This window comes from Malania oleifera, chromosome 4 (genome assembly GCF_029873635.1).
Source record: "Malania oleifera isolate guangnan ecotype guangnan chromosome 4, ASM2987363v1, whole genome shotgun sequence".
In the NCBI taxonomy this organism is placed as follows: Eukaryota; Viridiplantae; Streptophyta; class Magnoliopsida; order Santalales; family Ximeniaceae; genus Malania; species Malania oleifera.
Genome location: NC_080420.1, coordinates 58,559,040 through 58,577,713, shown reverse-complemented (window position 1 = coordinate 58,577,713; position 18,674 = coordinate 58,559,040). Strand labels below are relative to the sequence as shown.

Here is an 18,674-nt window from a genome sequence, read left to right as displayed (position 1 = left end):
CTACTGGCTGTTAAATAAAGCAAGCTACCTATCATGCCTCAGTAGTATTTAACATCTACCGATTTTCCTTGCACATCTTTGTCTAGGTTTATAAAAGTGCTCATTGGGGTTCCCAATGGCTTGCCACCTTCTATATCAAATTTCTTGAGCAAGTCCTTTATGTTTTTTGATTGATTTATAAATGTTTCATTTTTGGCTTGTTTAATCTAAAGACCAAGGAATCATTTCAATCTCATCTTGCATGCATCTAGTGAATTCTTTGTATAATTACTTATTTGTAGCACCAAATATGATATAATAAATAAAGATTTGTATGATAAGCATATCATCGGTCTTAGATTTAATAAATAAGGTACTATCCATTTTACCTCTCGTGAAGCCGTTTTTTAACAAGAAGTCGCTTAACCTTTCATGCCAAGCTCTAAGAGCTTGTTTTAATCTGTATAGGGCTTTTGTTAGTCTAAACACATGATTTGACAAATAGAAGTCTTCAAAACTAGGGGGTTGTGCTACATACACTTCTTCATTTAAATAACCATTCAAGAATGCACTATTCACATCCATTTGGTAGATTTTGAAGTTTTTGTGCGATGCGTAGGCTAATAGTATTCATATTTCTTCCATTCTAGCTACGGGAGCAAAGGTCTCATCATAATCAATACCTTATTCTTGATTGTAACCTTGAGCTACTAATCTAGCCTTGTTACATACTACAATGTCATTTTCATCCTCTTTATTCTTATAGATTTATTTAGTGCCAATTGCTAAATGATCAGCGGGCCTAGGAACTAACTTCCAAACTTTATTTCTTTTAAACCGATTCAATTCCTCTTACATAGATACTACCCATGAATCATCATTGATTGCTTCATTTATATTCTTAGTTTCCTCTTGATATAGGAATGCATAGTGATTACACATGTTCTCCAGTGAGGATCTAGTGGACACCCCTCGTGATGGTTCACCTATGATCTGGTCCTTACGGTGATTCTTCATGAATTTCCATTCCTTATGAACTTCATAATATTCTAGAGAGTCATCTTTAGATGGTGCTCGAGTTTCATTGCTCTCATCCTTGATTTCACGAATCACTAAATCTTCTAAAATTTTTCTTATGTCGAGATCATCAACATCAGTAGGTTTAGAAAACGAAGGATTTGCTTCCTCAAGTGCTACATATATGGAGTTTACGACAAATAGGGTTCTCTTATTATAGACTCTAAAAGTTTTACTATTTACTGCATATCTTAGGAAGATTCCTTTATATGATTTAGCATCAAATATTTCTAGGTCCCCTTTACTATTTAGAACAAAACACTTACATCCAAATACATGAAAGTATGAGATGTTTGGTCTTTTACCTTTCCACAGTTTATAGGGGGTTTTATCTAGACTGGTTCTAATGGACACTCTATTCATTACATAACAGGCGGTGTTCACTGCTTCAACCCAAAAATTTTTAGGTAGGTTATACTCATTTAGTATGGTCCTAGCCATTTCCTGAAGTGATCTATTCTTCCTTTCAACAACTCCATTTTTTTTAGGTGTACGTGGTGCTAAAAAGTTGTGAGAAATTCCATTTTTTTCACAAAAAAATTCAACATCTTGATTTTTGAGCTCTCCACCTCTATTGCTTCTAATGTGTAAAACACCATACCCTTTTTCATTTTGAATCTTCTTACACAGGTTGGTTAGCATTTTACACACTTCATCTTCGAGGAAAAGAATAACACCCACATAAACCAGGAGTAGTCGTACAAAATGATGAAAGTGTATTTCTTTCCTTCTAGGATTTGTGTTTTAGTGGGGCCAAATAGGTCTAGGTGAATTAGTTCTAGTGGCCTTCTAGTGGAGATTAACTGCTTCTTCTTAAAGCTAGTCTTGGTCTGCTTCCCAAGTTGGCAAGCATGACAAACTTTGTCTTTGTGAAATTTGTGTAGGGTAGATCTTTAACTAAGTTTTTTCTAGCTAACTTGGATAACAAATCCATGCTAGCATGTCCTAGTCTCTTATGCCATAGCCAACTAGATTCATTTGAGGTTGTGAATCATTTAACCTCTTGAGATAGTAGGTTTTCAAAATTTATATAGTATACGTTCTCAACCTAGTTTGCAATAAACAATATGTCATGCTTTTCAGTATGTTCAACTATGCATTTGTCCTTTTTAAATGTTAAGTCAAAACCTTTATCACTTAGTTGATTAATGCTAAGTAGATTATGCTTTAACCCTTCAACCAATAGTACATTATCAATTATCAAGGAGGGTTCCTTACCGACTTTGCAGATGCCGATAATTCTACCCTTAGCATTATCTCTGAAAGTGACATGTCCACTTTCCTTTAGTGTTAATGGTGTAAACTTGGACTTATCTCCAGTCATATGTGTTGGAAATGGTATGATCCAAAGAGGGGGAGGGGGGATGAATTGGGTTTTAAAAACTTTTGGCTAAATTAAGCATTTACGCCAATTCATCACATATCATATCCTATTCAATGTACACGCGTGTATGTAAAATTATTTTAACAATGAAAGTAAACATGCACATGTGTAGTATATCTTATTTAAATCAAATGTGTGTATGCAATAATTATAACATTAAATAAACATTTATACACATGTTGAAATTAAAGTGCAGGAATTTAAATAAGATAGAAAGAGAATGACACACAAATTTGTTAAAGAGGTTCAGCCACTACTGCCTATGTCCCCACCTTGGGCATACCCCCCAAGGGTTACACTATCCCTGCTCGCTTAAATGGGTGGAGCAGAAGTCGTTTACATCCTCTCCTTAAGGGGCGAGGAAAACCCCAGTTCAATTTTTGGGCCAAACTGAACCGGTCTCACTTATAGGGCTGAGACTCCCTAGTTCAATTTCGGGCTAAACCCAATTGGTCTCACTTACAAGGCTGAGACTCCCCAGTTCAATTTACGGGATGAACCTAACTGATACAATAAAAAACATTTTTCATACATATAAACATGCGTCTAAATACAAGCAGAAATGTAAACATTTAAGCTCAATACATGCACTCTCTAATGATATGAGTTACGCTCTGTAAAGTAAGGGTGCTAACATTTTCAATCTTTGAAAAATAATGTATATGATAAAATATTCAAATATCTGAACCCTATAAAATATTTCTCTATAAATATTTTCATAAGAAGTAAGAGAACCTAGGGTTTTGGTTTTTCAAATAATTTTTGCAACATAAAACTTTTTCTATGAAAGCATGGATGCAAAAGTAAATGCCTTAAAATAAAGATGCTCTCTTTCAAAAGATTTTCCATAGAATAATAAAGAGAGTTGGAGAGTGTAAAAATTTAACCCCAAAGTGATTTTTGAAATACGAGTGTGTGGGGGAGGGGGGGGGGGGAGGGGGGAACTTTGATTAAGTGAAAAATTTGAGAGAAAATATTTCTTAATCAAAGTTGCTAATTTATGTTATGAAAAGGGTATATATAAATACTCGGAAATTTTTCACCATTAAGGACACGCTGAGTATTATTAGAAAAGTTTAATTAATTTTTAAACCCATTTAAGAATTTAAAAATACCGCAAGCCGAGAGGTTCGGTTGCCCGTTTCATATGGTTGGTTGCCCGAATAGACTCATGGCCAAAATTGGGTTCGGTTTGCCATGGGGAGAACCAGTTAGCTAGGGCAAGTTGATTTCCCAAACCTTCGTACGTTCGGGTGCCTGATGCATGGTTTGGCTTACAAATTCATAAGGTTTGGTCGCCTGGGGCCTTTTTGAACTACAAGTTTGGTAGCTCTAGGACAGTGGAAAAGTCAATGACCAGGGTTCGGTCAATCGTGGAAGCTACGTTCATTTTGGTTCCGTCACCCGAGGCATGGTCAACTGTTGACCCCCAACCAGTTTAGTCAATTGAGGCATTTTATATTGTCAAGGTTCGGTCACCCGAAACATCACAAAAATGCCCTTTATGTTCTATTTGGTCTCTTATGTAATTTCAACCGTGGTGAAAAAGCATGTGGCATTCAAGTGTAAGGGTCATGGTTCCTATTGTCATTCTATGGCCTAGGTTTTTTAATTAAGCCCAAAAACCAAACGCCGGTCAATCAAACATAAGGTCTGTCTATGGCCTATCTGAATATTAAGTCATATCATGCAAAATGTATGCATTTATTACAGACCAAAATATAAAATCCTAAATGCATATACAAATTAAATCAAATATGTCTTCTTCTTCGCTCTTCTAACATCATGGAGTGCACCTAAGTGTATAGTCTTTACATCCTTCAAGGCTTCCATTTCCAGTCACCTTATGTGTGTGTTGAATTAAACCCTATTCAATCACTAAATACACACATAAGTAACTTGTGCTTTGTCAGCATCAAAACAGGGATTAGATTCAAAAATTCAACAATATGCATTGAGTAACCACTATTTAAGTACCACTTGTCTTTTGATGGGGTGGACCTAAAACATACCTACAAAAAGGATTTAAGAAGTTACATTAGGTACCCAAATCTTCTTAGGTTAGCTACTTCTTGATTACTTGAGTCGCTTTCCAAGTTGTTTTGGCTGGAGTCGTCCCAAGTAGTGGCTTTCATAGCTTTCTTATTTTTCTTCTTATCTTCTTTCTTGAGCTGCTGACAATCAAGTTTTATATGGCCTACCTTTTTGTAGGTAAAACAAGTTGGGGGTTCAGCCTTTATTTCTTTCTTACTTGGTTCACCTTTGCCTAGTTTTGTTCCTCCAATTTTTTAGCAAATATTTTATTCTTTTAAAGAACTTTTCTAGTTGTCTAGTGAACAATGCTAGGTGGTAGGCTCACCAAGGCTTGGGTCCTTAACTACCAAAGATAAAATTTATATAACCTAACTAATCCCAAGTTCAGTAGAAAGTGTGTAAGTCGGGTGTCGATCCACAAAGACTTAAAGCGCAGTTATGAGACCTCTTCCAAATTAGTTTACTAAAGCCTTATTATTAAAAGAAGTAAAAGATGATATTTTTAAGTGCATTTTCTATCCAACTACTGGAAAGCAATTAAACGAAAGCATGTAAACTAACACTACTGGAAAGCAAGTAAAACCTATGTTACCCTACTCCTACAAAGTAGTACTGATGACTGAATCAAGCACTAGACGCCATGCCTTTGACTACACTCCTTCAGGCCTTGATAGAAGGACCAATGTAAGAATCTCAGGCCAAAGTGGGAGAGGGACTATGAGGGTATAGGGTAGCTAGGGTGCACAAACTGTCTAGAGCACGGTTGAGAACCGGAGTATACCCTATCTTAACGATCACAAACACCTCCGGAGAATTTGTGGCCAACTATTTCCCTTTGACAAAAATGTAGTAGTGCTTATTCTTATATGCAACCTTTCATCGCACACACAGCAATAAATCAAGAGCAAGTAAAGAAAGCAGTAAAGTGAAAGCAAGTAAAGGAGAAAGCATGTAAAAAGATCATCCCTTTGCATTTATCACGTCTATCACTAATGCTAATAAGTACAAAAGAAGATCATGTAATATACATGGAAGCACAAGAACGCCATCAGTTGTCATAGACCGTCAAACACTTCATGCACAGACCGAAATAGGAATTGAAATCTACTTTACTTCTAAACTAAAGTGGTTCTCAATGACATCTTAAGTCCATCACTAATCTAAGAGAGGCCAAAGAGGAACCTAGAGCTCATGTTTTTAGTGAATACTTATAGGCTCTAGGTTTACAAGGTTTTTTTTACAAGTTAGGAAAGTTTGCAGCAAATCTCGTGTAGAAGATCGTCGCTGTCGACCAAGTCACCCCTATGTCATTCTTGTGCGCGCCCTGGTCATGACTTGCGAGAAATCAAAAATTTGAATCTTCAATGTCTTCGACTATGTCGTGCCTCAGGGTCTTCTTAGTCAAATTGATGGTTGAGACTTGCAGGATCTCGATCTTTAGAAAATCTCAAGAACTCGACATAGTCTCCCCTTAAGGTCTCTTGGTTGAACACTTCGTCGAGACTCTCGGTAATTGTACTTTTAGTTCTAGCTCAGTATTTCCATGTGTTCGCCCTAGAGAGTCACTTGGTCGTGGACTTGGTCAAACCTTGCAGCATTTTGATTTTAATCTGAACCTTGGAGTCTGCGGCGGAAGACTAAGTCGCCCCTTGTGCTGCTAGTCGCACCACATAGTCAAACATCGTATTTTTTTCCCTTGATGATCTAAAGCTTATGGAGTTTGGTTGAGCATCTGATTTGATCTTTGAGTCCTCCAAATCCTCCTTAGCTTCTTCTTGTAATGCCTACTCAATGGTTTTAACATGTTTTTCCTGAAAAGATGAACAAACCTTGCATAGCTCCAAACAATGATAACTCTGGGAAAATACATAGTAAAATGAGGATAAACAAAGATAAATGAGGGTCTAAAATCATGCATTTTAGGGACTCATCATAATCCCCAACTTACACTTTGCTAGTCCTCAAGAAAAGCAAAATCTAAGAAAACTACTAAATCATGCCTACATCCTTTTTCGCGGGAAACACAGTTGCATTTATACCACATGCAACAAGGTTTTAAACCCCTAGGTTGATCTTAGTGGACGAGTTCTATTCTCATAAGGGTTTCCAGGGCGATACCCACAAATACCAGTTAAGTGAATCATGAAATAAAGTCGTATGCAACAAAATTTATACCAATTTATAAACAATAATATACCCTGATTACATCCAAGCCTTTTCATGCATGATTCCATTATACACACACTCCGCAACAATTTAATCATGCAAATTTCAACAATAATATAGCCATCTCAAGACACAACTCACAAAGAATCAACCCATGATTATAATTTAGAGTTAATATTAGCATGTAAATCTAGGTATGAATAGGCCACTTCATAAGGCTTGTGTAAAGTATATGATTTGTCTCACTTAGAGTGTCCTGGGACACTTACAGAACAGTTGTCTTGACTTAGCCTCATTGGTTCATTCCTTCAAAATTCACTCAGGAAATGGGTTCACTCTCATATATGAGGAATATTGTCATGATAAAACGTCCCACATATTTGAAGAACTAACGCTAAAAATGTAGAGTGGACTAGTCCTATAGGAAAGGAATCTAGCCTTTACAAAGGTTTCGAGTCCTTCACCCATGCATCTTCTCATTTACTCGCCACATTCAATCAAGACCACCCTAGAAGAACTTATTCCCAGACTAAGCGTGAATTCAGCAAGTGCATTGGTCAGCAGAAGATTAGTCTTACGTGTAGAATTGTGGTGTCGTATCCTTAGCTTGACCTCTTTATATTTGTTTAGAGCAGATATATATTTTTTTTTTCATTTTCTCTGCTCAAGTTTTTCATTTTCATTTTCTTTCCTTGCTTGGTCGGCTAAGACAATCATTACACTCTTTTATTATCTTTATATCTCCAATGGGAATGTAACTCAAACAGGAGTCCATGGAAAATAGTCTATTTCTAGGGGTGGCTTAACCTTCATATCTTGAGTAAGTTACAAGACCTAGATTTATATCTCCCCACTTGATGTCACCACTAGGCTAGCAAATGCAAAAATGATGACTAGTTGGCAAAGAAAGTCCAGCAAAAGGAGGATTATTGAGTTTTATAAACTAAGAGTTTGAAGTCAATAACTCGAGAAATGAACAAATGGCTCAATAGTACCTCACAAGGTGTCATAGTCGCCACGGGTGTTCTCTGAGTGTTCTCAAAGAACCCTAAGCACTACAAATCATATGTAAGTGTGTTTTTAGCCTCATGAAGCACCATGTAAATACAATAGGTTACACAGCATTTTTAACCCAAATAAACCACTAGTCAAATTGTCTGGAGTAATACCAAGATATCGGCCATGTTATGCAAATTTTACACAACTAATTCATTACATTGTTACTAAGCATAATAAAATCATGTAACTGAGAAGCCTATGCATGTAACACTAGGTTATATAGGTGTATGTAGAGGGTATAAAATATATGTAGGCACGCACACAATATTTGAACCAACCAGTTTGGACTCTATCCTACTCATCGTCAATTGCCCTTCAGAAATGGTCATTCAAATCCCTGCCTCCTAATTTCTTGGAGGTTGCAGATGGGTGGCCTGCCCTAGTGTCAGAATGAGGCTGGCTAGCCCAGTAAAAATGAGTAGGCGGAGCTTCCTCAGACCCACGGACAACAACCTCAATCAAAATGGGGGACGAGGGTGGTACCCTAGTAGGGTCCAATGAGATTTTTGTAACTATTCTAGGGTGGTTCAGTGCCATTGAATTGGAGCTGATATAATGAATAAATGTGATGATGGTCTGAACCCCCTGCTCAAAATGCTCCTATATCTCTGTGTGGGATTGAGAAATGAAGGATCAGAGGAACTCAAATTCTTGGCATAGAATACATAGTTCATCCCATATTTGAGATACAAGAGGAGTTGGTGACGGGGCATGGGATGAGTTTGGAGAATATTTTGGGGACAAACCGTGCCCTAGGATAGGTGGAGAAGACATTGTGGCGAGTGCGAAGAAAATGTTACTATGCTCAAGCAAGTGGTAATGAGAAAGAAGGAGGTGAAAAGTTGGAGACAAAAGAGGTATTAAACAAATTTTCAATGTTCTCGACCAGGGCGCACCCAACATGGCACTGGTCGTAGACATGGTTGACTCTCTCGGTATTTTTGAATTTCAACACAATTTAGGGATCAAACCTAGTTGCCCATATATGGGATGGTCGCTTCGTTGGTTGCACCCCCAACTTATCCTAAGGTTTACTCTAAATACTTGTAACTTTACTTCGTATACCATAAATAACCTATTGACTCAAAAAAGAAAATAAAAATTATCGGGTTGCCTCTCGGAAGCGCTAAGTTTATCGTCTTCAGCCAAATGCGCTTAAGCTTATGTCAAACTCATCTTGGTTCAAAGGTGACATTGTGTTGGCCTAACATGGCTTTCGAATCTTATTTTGATGATAACAAATAAAGGTAAATTTAACATGTTATGGTTAAGTGTTGATGTTTTAGGAAATCTAGTATATGACGTTCAAAAGTTCAAGGTTTATAAGCTTAAGATCACAAGTGTTATTAAAGAATGTATCCCAAAGCCAAGTGATCAAAAGGAGGCTCAAGAAGCCAAAGATAGACAAATCATATGGAAGCTTAAAGGATATTGAAGTTCAAGACAAAATGGACTCAAAACAAGAGATACATGAAGACTTCAAGTTTAGAAAGTTTTAAAGTTTTAGGGAAGTCTTATGCAAGTACTTCATTTAAATATCAAAATGAATGCTTTGAAGCTCATTAGGGTTTGTTATGGACTTAGAGACCTTATTTTGAAAACTCCAGAAAATAATCTATAAAAGTATCAAAACAAGTTGGCTAATGTTTTGGAAATAAACTTGAAAAACAATGTTTTTAATTGTTCAGGCGACCAACCCTTGTCTGGTCAGGCGATTGACAATTTTGCTGAATGAAAATTGGAAGACAGTGAAGGATCAAGCGACTAACCCCTGAGACCTCAGCCGACTGACCCTATTTTGACCTTGAAAATATGCTGATTTTCAAAGGTCAGAAGATTGACCCCGATGGGTTTAGGCGACTAACCCTCAAAACGGCTAGTTTTTAAATAGTGTTTTAAACTTTCAAAATTGAGTTGCTTGTGCCCCAAACTTTATGAAAACTTGGGAAACACTCCAAGTAACTAAGGAAACATGAATTTATTACTTTTTGAGCCTATAAATACATGGTTTCTCAAATCAAATTGAATACCAAGAATTGAAAATTTGATTTCAAGTTATATTGTTCATACTCTCTCAAAGTCTACTTGCACACATCTACTTACTGAGATTTTCTAAGAAATACTGAGTCATTGATCATTGATCTCTGAGCACAACTTCTGAGTTTTGAACCAATCCAAGAGAGATCCCAATGATAGACTCTTCGAGCTTCAATTTCATTCTACATTGATATTTACTTTGAAGTAATGATTAGCTATGCTATATATGTACTAATCTACTCTGTTTTAGAGTAATTCTTGTACGCAAGAAATTGTTCTTGTTTTCTTATTTTCTTGACTGTTCAGGTTGTTGAATCGTTGTACCAAGCATGGGGTATCATTTGGAAAGGTGTACTCTAGCCTATTGAAGGAGGGTTTGTAAGGTTGCTCCTACTTGTAAAGGAGTGTTATAGTAGAATCGTTAGGTGGTGTTGCCTAAGGTGAGGACGTAGGAGGGTATATACAAACCTCGTAAAAACTTGGTCTCACTCTCTTTCCCTAAATTCTCTTTAATTTTCTATGCACATATAACTGCGTGGTTGTTTATTTTAAATCTATAAATTGTGTGGATTGGATATTAAATAAATTGAAGATTAATTTGACTTTGGGATTGTGAAAACCAAACGGGAGTACTTTGATTGATCAATATTTATTGCGGAAACCATAAGGGAGTATGTTGATTGATTAACACCCAAGACTCATTAATTAAAAGTTTATTTAAATTCTGAGTTTTGGAAGAGTGTTGGAAATTTCAATTGTGCTTTATTAAATCTATTAACACGAGACTTTTATCAAACTCTACTTTGAGTTATTCAATCACTAAATATGGGAAGCTTTTCTAAATTCATTCTATAGTGTGAATCCTGTTTTGATTAACTTGTTGAGTGGATTAAAATTTTCAAAATCTAAAAGTATTATATTATTGGTTTGTGCTAATATTCATTGAATTAATTCATTGGCTGGGTGTTGATTGAAATTGTTGTAAGATCAAGTTGATATACTAATTCATAAAGTCTTAAAATTTAATTTCGATTCTTAGCTGGTCTAGTGATTGAAACTTAAAACATTGCATTTTTAATTGTTGAATATAAAAAGGTTTGAGAAAGAATTCATAAAAAGATAAAAACCTTTGATATATATATTGAATCCACAAACCAATTACTTATCGATCAAACCTCAAACACCAAGGATTGCTTGCAAGATGTGTTGACCTTATAGGTCATACCATGTTTTGATTATGAAAAATACTCAGGTATTTAATGTTTATCAAGTTTGTGTGCAGGTTCATACTAGCAAAATCACTTGATGATATGAGAAGACTTAAAGACTGAAGACCTAGAAGATTTATCTTGTGTTGTAATTCATATTATGTTTATCTTGGGTCTATAATAGTAATATAGGCAATGGTCTATAATAATTGATGTGCATCATGCATGTAGGAGTTATACGCTCAAAACCATAGTTGAAAGACCTTAGGGTTGATCCACACTGGATTTTTTCAGCAAGAAAAACGACTTTAGAAAGACCCTAGGTCCTAGCGCTTGCATGAAAGAAAGTTCCCAAAATCACTTATAATATCAGGGGAACAAATTGAAGTGTAAATGGACTTAAAAAGAAAAAATGTGAGAGGTCAGGCGACCGAACCTGTTGTGTTCAAAACACTTCAGGCACCCGAATGGCTAAGAAGGCAGCGGGTTGACTTGGTTTCGAGTGACTGAACCAAATATGAACGTCCAGTCTGTGGGCAACTGAACCCCTGAACTAACTTTTTCCACAAACTCAGCCAATTGAACGTTTACGTTCAAATTGTGCCTCGGGCAACTGAACACATGAGTTCGGTTAATCAAATCATAGACTGGGCGACCGAAATGCACATAGAATGGAATCGCCTCAATTCATCCAACCGAATCAAGACTCAGGCACCCGAATGTTCGAAAGCTACTTTTTTAACTGAGTCTATTCGGGCGACCGAACTAAGGTTCAACCATCCGAAAACTCTCGGGTTGCTTATTTTTTGACCAAGGTTAAAATGCTTAAATAGGGTTAAAATTTATAAATTGGTTTTAAAAAATTCTAATAATACCCATTGAGTCCCCAACATTCATAATTTTGCCTATGCCTATAGATACAAGCACATTTGCAAAATTAAGACATGATTAACACCTAGATTATCTTAAAAATCCTCTAAAAATTTCATATACCAAGCCAAATACACTCTTTCGTCGCGGAGTGGCCTTTATGCATTTGTTGAAAGAGCCATAGGGTTTGTTGATGAGTTGCCTATTATCTAACCCGATTCAACCTAGGATAAGTAAATGTACATTTTCATATAATGCATGTATCCTAAGGTCTATCTATATGCCATTTTGAGCTTCAAAGTATATCATGTGAGATATGAAAATACAAACAAACCTAATAACCATTACAATTGAAAAACTCGAAGCTTCTTCATCCTTTCGCTCTTCTAATTCCATTGAGGCTGTCAGGTTGTATATGCTTTAAGATCCTCATAGCTTCCATGACTTCCTTACCGTCCATGCATGTTAAGTAATGATCTTGTTCAAGAACTCAATGCATAGATCAGATACCAACTGATTTGTCATTATCAAAATAGGATTGGACTCATAGATTCAACAATCTCTCCCTTTTTGATGATGACAAATACCCGAGCAAAAATGGGTTACACTTGACAAGACTCCCCCTAAGATAATGCATGATTTAGATTTAGCAATACAATTCATACATAGTATAATCCATACACAATGTAAAATATGCAATTTACACAATATAGTCCATACAGATTGTAAATATGCAAATTTGAAATATCTCTCCCCCTTTAGATCTAAAAAAAAATCTCTAGTATATAGCTCTCCGCCGTTATATCTCTCCTTCTTTTTTCTTTAGTACATAGTTGTGACCCATTATATCTCTCCTTCTTTTGATTCCAAAAGAAAACTATTTTTTCTTTAGTACATATTTTCCCCCCTTTTGACATCAACAAAAAAAATATAAAAAAGTGTACGAATGTAAGTATATCTCATCTTTGTAAAAAGAATAAATTTCTCCCCCTACGTTTCAAAGTTTAACTATGAGATATTTCTCCCCTTGTGTTACTCAACTTACCTCTCCCCCTTTCAAAAGGTATAGTTGTTTTTATTGAATCAAATTTCAATTGACATACCAAATGAGAACATACATAACATTTCAATTGACATAGATATAGATAAGCAATTTAGTTCATTAAAGTTCAAACATTCATGTGCTCATCAACATGTATCAATATAAAAAATATTTAACATACACAACATTGCAATAGCCATTACTTAATTTTAATTTACGTTGCTCACCCTCAGTTATGTATTCTAATATATTGCTAGGAAACTTCTCGACTATGCATTAGACCTAATTCACATCTAATTTGGATAAATCTATCCTCTGTAAGTGGTTTAGTGAATATGTTAGCCAAGTGTTCATCTGTGCACACAAATTCAAGTGTCACATCTCCTTTTTGCACATGGTCACGAAGAAAATGATGTCTAATGTCTATGTGCCTAGTTCATGAATGTGATATAGGGTTCTTTGAGATGTTTATTGCTCTTATATTGTCACATTTTATAGGAACTGTTTCACTGTGCAATCCAAAATCCATAAGTTGTTGTTTCATATAAAGTGTTTGAGCACAACAGTTTTCAAGCGCAATATATTCTACTGCGGTTGTGGAAAGAGCAACTGAGTTTTGCTTCTTTGAAAACTAAGAAACTAAGGATTGTTCTAAGAAATCACATGTGCTACTTGTACTTTTTCTATCTACTTTACTATCGGCAAAGTTAGCATCCGAATAACTAACAATCTCAAAGAAGGTGTATTTAGGATACCATAATCCAAGTTCAATAGTTCCAATAAGGTGTCTATGTATCCTTTTAACAGCAAATGAATGTGATTCTTTAGGTGCAACCTGAAATCTTGTGTAAAAGCATATGCTACACATAATATCAGGCCTGCTAGCAGTTAGATATAGTAAGCTACCAATCATTCCACAGTATAACTTAACATCCACTAGTGTACCTTGCTCATCTTTATCAAATTTTGTGGAAGAACTCATAGGTTTTCCTAGAATTTTACAATCTTCCATATTGGACCTTTTGAGCAAGTCTTTAATGTATTTATATTGATTTATAAATATTCCATATTTTTCTTGTTCGATATGAAGTCCTAGGAAGAAATTAAGTTCTCCCATTATGCTCATTTCAAATTTGTTTTGCATACAGCTTGCAAACTCATTGCACAACTCTTCATTTTTTTCTCCAAAGATGATATCATCTATGTATACCTATACTAGGAGCATGTTATCATTCTTAGATTTTATGAAAAGTGTTGTGTCTATCTTCCCTCTGATAAATCCATTATGCAGTAGAAAACTACTTAGCCTTTCATACTAAGCTCTAGAATCTTGCTTTAAACCATACAAGGCTTTAGTTAGTCTATAAACGTGATTTGGATACTTATGATTTTCGAACCCTGGGGGTTGTTCTACATATACTTCTTCACTTATATAGACATTTAAAAATGCGCTTTTGATATCCATTCCAAATAGTTTGAAATACTTAAAAGTAGCATAAGTTAACAGCATTCGAATGGCTTCCATTCTAGCTACAGGTGTGAAGGTTTCCTCAAAATCTATTCCTTCCACTTGATTATATCCTTGAGCTACTAGTCTTGCCTTTATTCTAATAACTATTCCATTTTCGTCCTTCTTGTTCTTAAAGACACATTTTGATCCAATAACTGTATGATCCTTAAGTCTAGGAACTAATGTCTAGACTTTATTTCTCTTAAACTGATGTCGAGTCCTTCACCCTAGCGCCTTCTCACCTACTCGCCACATCCTATCAAGGTCACCCTAGATCGATAATTCACAAACCATGCGTAGATCCATCCATAAGCATCAACACACCTGAAAAGACTTGATACTTGCCAAAGTGTTGTGTTCCTAGCTTGACCATTCTCTTTTCATCAACTTTCTATTCTTTATTTTTTTTTGGAGCAGGCATCTATATTTTTTCATCATATTCTCCTTTTCTTTCTTTTCTATTTAAAAGTTTTATTTTCTTTTCCTTTCTTTTTCTTCATGGCCAGTACGAACAAATAATACATTTTATATTGTCTTCGTGCTACCGATAGGAAAGTAAACTTGGAAAGAGTTCATGAATTATTTTCATCTCTTGGCTTGGCTTAATATTCACATATTGAGTAGGCTACAATACCTAGTTTATCTCCCCACTCGACATCACCTCTAGGCTAACAAATGCAAATACAGAGACTAGCATGAAAAGAGTATCCTAAGAAGAATGTTTGAGTTTTGTGAAATCAAAGTTCATCTAAATAACTCTATAAAAAAAAAAAAAAGATGAAAGGATGAAAAAATTCCTCACAAAGGTGTCATAGTTGCCACATTTGTTCTCTCAGTGCTCACAAGAAAATCTAAGTGAAACAAATCATGTGCAAGTGTGACTAAGCCTTGTAATATACCATGTAAATAGCAAAACTTATATGACGACATTAAAACTAATGAACTCACATTTAACTCTCATCGAATTTTCAAAAAGGAATAATGACTAGACCTTATGAAAGTATGCATGAACAACTCACTTCATTGTTAATGATCATCATAAAGCCATTTAATAGATACATCATCAAGTTGTAACAAAAATTCTATATAAAACTATGTAAAGGGCATATGTTGTGTTAACATGAATTAGCACATGTAGTGTTCACTAGAATTTCAAAAATATGTCATATATGTGTCCTATATGCAACGTGTAATACCTTCCTAACCCGACAACCCCTAACTTAAGACTTCAGTGTCCCCACTAAAGTAAAGAATGAAAACACCTGGAAGGCAAGGGAGGGAAGCACTGCACGGTGATGAAAGAAAAAAAAGTGGACCTGCACATGAATGCACCCAACATAAAATGAGAACATAGTAAATAAATATTGGTACACAAGGCACAAAGAACAAAATAAAGTCACCATTTATTTGCTTATCCTTTGAGCAGTACATTCTACTATGAGATACATGGAAAGCTATAGTATAACCAAAATAATAGTAATGGTGAATAAACAAGTAGGAGATACAAAAAAAAAAAATAGTACAATATAGCACAAAACAAATACAAGAAATGAAAAAATAAGGGGGGCCACGGTGCAATCAGAACTCATCCTCGGTAGATCTACCCACTCCATCGTCAAAGTTCGATGTGTTCCTAAAATGTACTATTTTAGGCCCCTATTTACCTATGTTTTGTCCTCCTTTACATTGTAATTATTCCTTTTTATCCTAGTTCAGAGTTTCACGTGGTTTGTTTCATGTTTCAGGAAATTGGAGCTTAAACTAAGAAGTTAAGCAATGCAAGAAGCCAAGGAAGTAATTGGGAAGCACAAGGCTCAAGCAAGTCTCCAAGGCCTTTTTCCACCAAATAAACACAACCATGTTTGACCATGTGGTGCAACGATGCCATCACAAGGGGCAACCAGGTCACAAAATGAAGACTCCAAAGTGCTGACTAAAGCATAGATACTGAGAGCTTCGACCAAGGATGCGACCAAGAGATCCTAAAAGTACGACCAGGTCAAGGAAGCCATGAGGTGAACCCTAGAATTTCTAAAGTATCTTGACTAGGGCATGACCATGGGAAGAACAGGGCACGACCAGGTCGACTGCACTTTAATATAGAAACTATTATGTGAGATTTTTGGCAAAACTTTCCTAATTTGAATTCAATCACTTGTAAACCCTTTTGGGTATAAAATCAAACTTCGAATAGGTGATTAGGGTTCCTTTTTGACCCCTTTTTGGTTAGTAACATAACTTTAATGTCGTTGGGTGCCATTTAGATTAGGTTTTCATGCTTTATTTACTTTCATGTCTGGTTCCCAATTGGAGTCTTAAGAAGCTAGTGATAAGCTTTCGAGTTCTAATCGGTGTCATATAATAGATTTACTGCTTTCCTTCAAGTTCATGTTGGTTTGCATTCAGATTCTTCAAATGCTTGAGACAACTTTTAAGTTCCAATTGCTACCACATAGAGCAGTTGGCTCCCAATTGTATTCCCGAATAGCTAGTGATAGGCCTTCGAGCTTCAATTGATGTCATTTTCAATTACTTGCCATTTACATTGCTTTGATTTAAATTCTGCACTTTCAATACTATGTCTTTAATTTCTTGCACATTTAGTTCTCTGGTTATGATGAAACCCTAGGGGATATGAGAGCATAGCTAGGGATTCAGTCACTTATATGTAGTAGGGTACGGTTTTTATAGAGGGTTCCGTGTTCCTTGGATAGGGCATACCCTGTTTCCCGATCGTGCTCTGGATGATTGGTGCACCTTCGTTACCCTATGCCACTCGAGCGGTTCACTTGACCGTCTAACCTAATACAAATAGCTGACTGGACATAGTTATCTTAAATGATAGCCTAAGCTAGATTCATAACCAGAGACTTGCTTCCTAGATGTAGTCTCAATACAATTTACTTGATTTTGTTGTTGATAGAAACACCATCAAATCCATCTTTCCATTCTTGTTTTTTCATGGTAAACTATATTAAAATTGGTGCAGGACTACACTAGAGTCCTTGAGATTGACACTCGACTCCATCCCTATTCTATTGAACTTGGGATTAGTTAGGTTATAAATATTATCTTTGGTAGTTAAGGATCCAAGCCTTGGCAAGTCTACCAAACTTTGGTGTCATTGTCAGGGACTCGATTACGTTAGTAAGCCAATTCCTAGGGTAGTTACTATGTATTTTTCTTTTTCTTTATTTTCTTTTGTTTCTCTTTTATTGTGTTTGATACTCGAAGTCTTGATTGTGTGATGAATTTGTATATGTTGGGTTTGCAATCTTTGGATCTCGAGTTAGTGCTTATAGACCCTGAGATTGAGAGATCCTGTAGGTCACTTAGGAAGTCTACTTCTATTCTAGAGTTAGCTGAGTCCTCTGAACCTAAAATCATGGTCGAACCCCGATCGATTCCCACTTACCAAAACCTCGAATCTGTTACTCCCTATTGACTTGCGACGGAGGAGCAACCCTTTCGGCCCCTGATAGACTATTTCACACCCAATACATACATGTCACTGTCTTGCATCCAGTTCTCGGATGTCAAGGCGATGCAATTAGAAATTAATACCACTACCATCTCGATGCTTCCCAACTTCTTTAGGATTTTGATAGAAAATCCATACAAGCATCTAGGTGAGTTTCTTGAAATTTGTTCCACCATCTATATACCTAATTTTTGTGATGATGCCCTCTGTCTGAGGCTATTTTTGTTCTCTCTGAAGTAAAAAGCCAAATATTGGCTAAATTCCTTAGAGCCGAACTCGGTGACTACCTAGGCCATAATGCAACATAAGTTTCTAAAAAACTACTTCCCTTTTAGGAAAACTAACCAACTAAGGAAGGAAATCACCAGTTTCTCCCAAATTGATGGTTAGCAAATTTTTGAAACATGGTAGCGCTTTAGGGACCTATAAGTAAATGCCCACATCACCAAGTCCCTAGATGGCAATTAGCTTAAACCTTCTATTGAGGGGTTAGTTAAGCGTGATAAAATCATGGTAGATGCATCTTGTGGAGTTACTTTCCTCGCAAAGCACGAGAATAAGGCTTTGACTCTATTTGAGACCCTCGCCAAGAATTCTCAGTAGCATAGTGTTGGTGCTCGTAGACCATCCCAACCTTCCTTATGCCATCCTAAGGGAGTTTGTAAGTTAGCTGTTGGTTATGACCTTGCACCCACACTGCACACCATTGTGAAGAAACTAGATCAATTTTTATCCTTAGGAAAACAACCTCAGTTTGTGACATGTGCAGAGGGGTGTGCCATTTACTTTGATCCCTCTCACACTTATTAGAATTGCCCCCATGCACC

General features: G+C 36.1%; 1 non-coding gene across 1 annotated transcript; it reads right to left on the bottom strand.

The window, feature by feature from the left end:
• Positions 1 to 18,193: 18,193 nt before the first annotated feature.
• On the bottom strand, positions 18,194 to 18,298 carry LOC131154644 (small nucleolar RNA R71). Its single transcript, XR_009136560.1, has one exon. It is a non-coding gene; the product is annotated as a small nucleolar RNA R71 (small nucleolar RNA).
• Between the last annotated feature and the right edge of the window lie 376 nt (positions 18,299 to 18,674).